Below are 7,244 nucleotides of genomic sequence, written 5' to 3' on the forward strand. Positions count from 1 at the left end.
CTAAAAAAAAAAAAAAAAGAATCTGTAAACAAACACAATACACAGATCAGGATTGTCACATGGATGGCAGATTTTTCCGGCTTCATAAGCTGTTTGGATCTGTGTCAATAAGGAGCCTTCCGCTCGTAAACACACTGGCAGCCGCGCAGATTGTCGCAGAAAGCTGCAGGGCGAAGATACCGAATACGACGACATGACGGTCCCCAGCAGGGAAAGAAAGAGCAGAAAACAAGGCGGCTGTTTTGGGGGACTTTTTTATGTTTCTCCGTGTGTGGGAGGAAGCCTGTGACAACTGCTATTTAAGAGGCGAACAAAGAAAGCAGCTTCATCAAGGGAGGGCAGGACACCCCGAGGGTAGAGAGGCACCACGCTCCCAGACACACATCACAGAAACATCACGTCTTTATCTGCTGCTCAAAGCAAGAGTCCTTCAAAGTTTCATATTAACTTGTTTTGCTTTGTCTGCTTTGCTCTGTAAATACACCTCTGTGGCCTTCAGCTCTCAGGATGACGGAAGAAGAAAGCAGAGTCTGCTGATCTCTCCCTGAGGTGCCTCATTAGTCTGGCCTCCTGCTTCTTCTTCTCTCTTTTATTGCTTTTCATCCCTCAAACCATGTATTCTTGTTTCCCCTCATCCTTCTCTCTCAGGTATAATTCATTTAATACAAATCTTTGTTTTTTCCTCTTTTTTTCTGATGGAAGGGAATGTTTCCCGGATGCTTACAAATTATGAGAAGAGCTGAAAAAGAGTGAAAACACCTGAAAATCATCTGTTTTATGCTGTGTTTACAGTGACCACTTCCAATACATGGAAGTTTTATTTATGCATATGCAAGTTTTGGGCTTCCCTGTTTAAAACTTTGTCATTCAAGTTTTTAAAGGGTCACCAAACAGGGACGTTGGAGGCTGACTCCTCCCACAGCCAAAATGTGAAACTCCAGTCAGAGGGGCGGGGCTTGGGAACAGGACTGCTATCACTACTTCAGTGTTTTCTCAATTTAGCAGTCAAAAAGTTCAACTGGTTGATGATCCAGCGTGCGCTCGATGGACGCCTGTTTTGTACGAAGAGCCTAGACTCAAAAACTTCCATAGTGACGTGAGAATGTGAGAGTTCTGAAGATCTGAGATTTGACAAACTCCTCATTGAAGATGTGTATGCACCTTCAGATGTTTGCAGGATTGCAGGATGTAAATTTAGATTTTTTCTCTCGAAATACTTTGGAGGTCCGAGTGGAAATCTTTTCAGAGAAACCATCGACTAAAGACAGAGAAGGATCCAGCTGCCTCTACCTGACACCGTCAACGTTCAATGACGGCCAGATGAGACAGAGGAGCATTCTCATTGGTGAAGCAGTCTCTTCTGCCTCACAGGCTCTCAAAGGATGTAGATTTTCAATTAGAGGGATTTAATATCCCCCGCTAAGAGAGAGATGCAGCGAGAACGCGGAAGTTGATTGGGGGCAGACTCTGCTTAATAAGCAACAAATGTCACAGACTGAGAGCTGTAACCATGAACTAATGAGAGTGTCCTTCCACAGCTTTTCAAGACTTTTCCCAGATTACGGTGATATCCAAGACCTGATTATGTTTAGCTGCTGAAAATATTTCAGGTTTATTGTTTTAATGGGAGGAGCAACCTGTCCATGCATCTCCGTTAGAAAATGATGGGATTTTTGCTGCCAGAATTGGAAAATACTTGATTAATATTTTAGAAATATTCAAGATATTCAAAGATACTGAACTCAAAACAAGAGAAAAAACAATAAATGTAAAAAAAATCAAGTTTTGAAAATAGATTCTTCAAAGAAACCACTTTGAAGTGACATTTTTTAAAACACAATAAATACTTTCACCTCATATTTTAGGTATTGTTTAGACTTTGTTACCATTAACCCAAAGATAGACTAGATGCATCATGAAGGAAAAAGATATTTTTCTTAGTCCAAAAAAATTAAAGAACTCTAGAAAAAGTTTAAAAACAACATCAGAATGAATAAAAAATCTAAGTAGAACATTGAAAAAAATACAATTAATCTAATATAATAATATCGAAAGAATATTTTACGGAGAGTAAAATCTTTTTGGACATTTGTACGTTTATTTTTTTATATATAAAATTACATACAAGTAAAGAAATTTGAGGGGTTTTTCTTTTATTATTTAGCACTTTGAATTGTCTCTGTACATGAAATGTGCTATACAAATAAACTTGCCTTGCCTTGCCTTGCCTTGCCTTGCCTTGCCTATTATTTACGTTATTTCTAACTTAATTTTGACAGAATGCGTTATTATGGAGAGTAAAATATTGAAAGTTATTTAAGGTTTAAGTTGATTTATTCTTGAATAATATTCCTGCCTGTTTTTATTCATATTTATGTTAAAATAAAGTTAAGTTTTTATTATTTAAAAGTTTTAACAATTCAGTTTTTTTATATGTTTAGTAAATGTTTATCCTGGTCGACCTGCAGTGTGTTTTGGATTTTGGTTTTGTATCTAGATTAGATAAAAATACGAGACTATTATTGAAGAAATTGCGGTTTATGTTTGTTCCTCTGTTCTTCTGCTCAGGATGGTGTTGATGAAGGTGATAATATGTGTTTTTGTTGTATGTCTCTGTCTGTTTGTTTCTAATTTATACTCCTGTTCTTTTTTCTTCCTCTTCTCACACTGAGACAATGGCAAAAACAATACCCATTTTTTTTTTTGAGCATTTATTCAGGCATTTCTTATTACCGTAAGTTGAAGTCTTTTGTTTTTTTATTTTTTATTTGCAGAATGTCTGTTTTGTTTGTTCGTTTGCAGTTACGTTTTTTGCTGTGATGTCTAAACTGACATTTTTTTAGCATAAACAAACCAAATCACCCAAAATATCATAACTGATACAATCAAAATCTAATTCAAAAATTAATATTTAGAAAAATATGTTTGCAGATTTTATTAAAGGGTTTGAAAAACATTTTAATTTACAGAAAAGTAAATTCTATGATGTTGTGGGCTTTACAGGATTTTGGATTCTGCAAAAATGGTCCATTCATCTGGATCGAGGATTCTCAAGACTCTGACTGGAGTCCAGCTGATTTTCTGACCAGTACAAGGAAATCTACGAACATTTTTAATCAGAAAATGACTCCATACGCTCTACATGATCTGAGGTGCTACATGAGTAAAGAATGCTGTATGAACAGTGATGCTTTCTGCATCTGGACCATTAATATCTGGGCTGGAGGATGTAACACGTACACAAACACAAAGCTACTTTCCTCTGATTTTTTTAACTTTTCTGCTTAAACAGTAAAAAAAAAAATAATAATTTCGTGTCGACTGCAACCCCACTAACAACAACACAAATACTGTTTCCTAAATGTCTTTGAAACACTTATTTTAGCACAATTGGTGAGCTAAAATGTGCATAATAATATTACATTAATCACATCAAATTACATGAGGTGTCTCGATCACCAAACTTTAAAATAAGCAAAATAAAAGCACAGCGTTATTATTGAACCTAGTTTTCTTCCAAAATGTAGGTTGTTTTTTTGTGTTTTCATTGACAGCTTTTGTAAATCAGACTTTATCTGAAGGTGCTAAGAGTCCGTTTCACACTTTATTGCAAAAAGCGTAAAACCGGAAATTTTTAATTTCACTGAAACTGTGAAAATGAGTGAAAACACAAGAAAGGATTCATCTGTTTGAATTAAAAGACACAAAAACAGACAAAAGAAACATTAAATTTGTTCTTAATAAACACATTTTCTCCTTTTAAATGTATTGTGACTCTTTTCTGGATATTCGTGTGACTTGTCGCCGTCCTTCTTTCTCTCCAGTCGTTCTCCTTTTCCCTCCTTACTTCCTGTATTTGCCTCTTGGCAACACCTCTGTCATTTCATCCCCGACTCGCTCCATCTTTCTGCAGACCATTAGTCAGTCCTGGCTGCTCTTTAGTTGTTATGGAGACTAACGGATAAGGGATCTAAAAATGGTTTCCTCGTCCAGGCAAACGTTAATCAGCTGATGGCCGTGACACACATGTGGTTTCCCACACGGCTCCTGCTAGATTATTTTTTAACCGAAATTCAAACACGGGGATGTTATTTATTTGTTTTATATATTTAGATTTATTTAACTCCAAGTTAAAATGATAAATAGTTGTGCTGGATTGTCATCGGGACCAAAATCTGTGGTGTGGAGCCGTCACTCTGAGGTTGAGTCACACATGATTCCACTTTTATAACTTCTTATTTTAGAAGGAGCAATAAACTCAGCTGTTTGCTGCAGATGGTGTCACACAGCAAGGAGGAAGATGATGAAGGTGGAGGGACGTATCCAGTCACTCATAGTTACACCTCCTGACTTTACTCTCTTTTTTATAAAGTCAGTTTTTAAACTGAACAGTTTATTTAGCCTCAGGAGCACCTGAGACAAATGCACTGCAAAATACAGGCCTAAATATTAAAAAAATAGGGATGTGAAAGTTGATGCGTTAATATTTTTAGTATTCTGTGATTGAGATTTTATTAAATTAAAGAGATAATATGGCATTTATTTGTAGTTTTTGGACAAAAGCAATCTTTTATTTTAATAATTAAGGTGAAGAACGAATGTCAGTCTGATGGCTGTAAGGCAGCAGTGGAACCGTTATGGGGGGCGGAGCCAAACAGAGCTGTCTGCCTTGAAAAAATCAAAGACCAATCATTATTTTCTTGTGTGGTGGGAGCCGACATGAATTATCCGAAATAGAAAGAACTGGGATTGTCTAAAAATTGTGGAAACTCTGTGGTTCACCGCGAAAGTCCCGCCCACTGATGCCGTGGAAGGTGAGGAGTTCAGAGAAGACAGACACGCCCCCACCTGTGAGCAGCCAACCTGAAATCCAGCTGAAATCCCCCCCCCCCAAAATTTTTCATTATTTTTTACAAACATAACAAAGAAAATGCCTGAGAAAAAAGTGTAAAGTAGACAGCAGTGCTCTTAGGACATAAATTGTAATTTCTGGCTGCCTGGTGTGACTTTAGCTTGGATTTTTTTGTATTTTCATTCAAAAACATGTTTATTAGTTTGTTGACAAGTTTTATTCTTGTTGTTTTTATAAAATTACACCTAAAACTTTCATTCTATGTAGTAAAAAAACAGTTTGTTAAACATTTTTGGGCGTTTCATAGCAAAATTAATCCCAGTTTTCCAGATGTAATTTTCTGTTTTTGCTTGATTTTATGTCCAGTGTGTGAATATAACATGAAAAAATGACAAAATAAAGGAGGTGTTACATAAGTGAGGTTGTGCCGATTAAAATGATACCAAATAAGCAGGTAGTCTTTCAAACTGAAAATACAGAAAATTCAAATATAGACAAAAACAGAGTTTTAGCCGCCTAGTTCCAAAGGGTTAAAAATTACAAAATTTTGTGTGTGATTTCATATTGTGATTATTTGCAGATAATAAGTGGCTGGCAAATATTCGTACAAAAAAAAAAAAAAGAAAGAAAAAAAGGCAATTAATTGCGATTCATTTTTTCCAGATTTGCGATTAATTCGTTTTTCTTTTTTTTTAATCGATTCCCGGCCTTAGAAAAAAATTAATCAAATAAGCAATTAAGGGATTAGAAAAATGGTTTTACTAAGAATTCTTATTTTAGGAACAAAAATCTAGTCAGTAAGTCTTATTTTTTAAGTTTATTTTGCTATTAAAACACGTTTGATCAGATTGTTTTTCATGCAAATAAAAAATAAGTCAAATTTGATTAAACAAAGTTTATTTTGCTTTCTTAATTTTCAGTTTTTGCTGTGTAAAGGGGTAAAAACAACCCAGACAGACACAAATCCAGCTGAGGAAGGAGGCTGACTTCCTGACAATAGCCACCGATTGTTTCCTTATAGCAGAGTTGTAAAATAAGTTAAATATGCATCAAATAAAAACCTATACTATTAAATACAGAAGTGGTATTTCCAAACCACATTTTAAACACGTTAAGTTTTGATTTAAAAATTGTGATGAAGGAAGGTAATTTAAAGCTGAGACCCTGCAAATAAAAAAACAAAAATCTCTCCAAAGCTGAAAAAAAACCTTCCAGAATCTGTTGGAAAATCAACATATTCACATAAACGAAGAGTGAGGACATGAATTTGCTTAAAAATCAAAATAAAAAAAATAATAAAAATTTTATATCCCTCAGGGAAAATAAAAACTTGAATCATTTGGTGTTGGAATGATCAGAAAAATGATTGTCAGACTCAAAAAACAAACACACAAATGCCAAAAAAGCAACAAAATCTTCCAAAAATCACATGAATGAAGAATAACAAAGGACAATAAATTCTGTAGTGCACCACCTATTGGTAGACACCAGAATCACAGGGAAAATAAAACATTAATAAGGATTATCAATATTATTTATTCCAGATTAAATCGTTTAATTGGATGACACCATTGCTTTAAATTGAACTTTATGTGCCAGTTAAACTGAAATATATATGTAAAGTAAATAAAGTTTTCCAAATTACAAAAAAGTTTAAAGTTTGTCTCTGCGGACAAATGAAAACTAAAGTAAAATGCATGAAACGGTCAAGTTTAAGTGTTAAACAAACAACAAATAATTGTTGAACATTTATAGAATATAAGGTCCATTAGAGCCTCCAGGAAATGACAATTTTAATACTTGAAAATGAATATTTTTTAATACAAAACATTGACATTTGATTGGCTGTCTAGACAAAATAAATAAATAAAATACCTCCACTGTTGTATGAGCAGGCCCTAGTAAAACAACAACATTCAGTCTAGAAAAACAGAGGCTTTCCCAAACCGAACAGGCTGCACACCCGACCTTGGCATTCCCTCTTTGGTAGAAAAAGGAAGGTGAAGGTTGGCAACAATCTGGTGAATCTGAATCAGCTAAGGGAAGCAAAACACATGGCCTATTTGGCAGAAATATGGAATTTGGCAAACTATTAATTTTCTCCCTGGAGTTTTTGTCCTGCCTCAAACACAAATCACGGTTGATCTTTTACTATCAGTTTAAGCTGCTGTTACAGATGAAGGAATTTTAAGTTATAAATTCTCCGTGGTGGTTGAGTGGTCCACATCAGACAGTTTTGGGGCCAGCCCGTTAAGATGTAACGAATTCCTGTAATTTATTAACTTTTGTCAGTAACTGTTGATTTATCTGAGCAGTTTGATCCTTTAAGACAACATAAATGCACATTTTAGTGAAAGTTTTTATGTACATAAATGGCTTAGTATGTAAGATG

At 34.9% G+C, this 7,244-nt stretch overlaps 1 protein-coding gene across 1 annotated transcript in view; it reads right to left on the reverse strand.

Annotated features, from left to right (window-relative positions):
• LOC112150250 (voltage-dependent R-type calcium channel subunit alpha-1E) overlaps positions 1-7,244 on the reverse strand; it is a gene marked incomplete in the record, with an annotated part of 115,856 nt that overhangs the window by 48,638 nt on the left and 59,974 nt on the right.

Source organism: Oryzias melastigma, linkage group LG4, assembly GCF_002922805.2.
Source record: "Oryzias melastigma strain HK-1 linkage group LG4, ASM292280v2, whole genome shotgun sequence".
Lineage (NCBI taxonomy): Eukaryota > Metazoa > Chordata > Actinopteri > Beloniformes > Adrianichthyidae > Oryzias > Oryzias melastigma.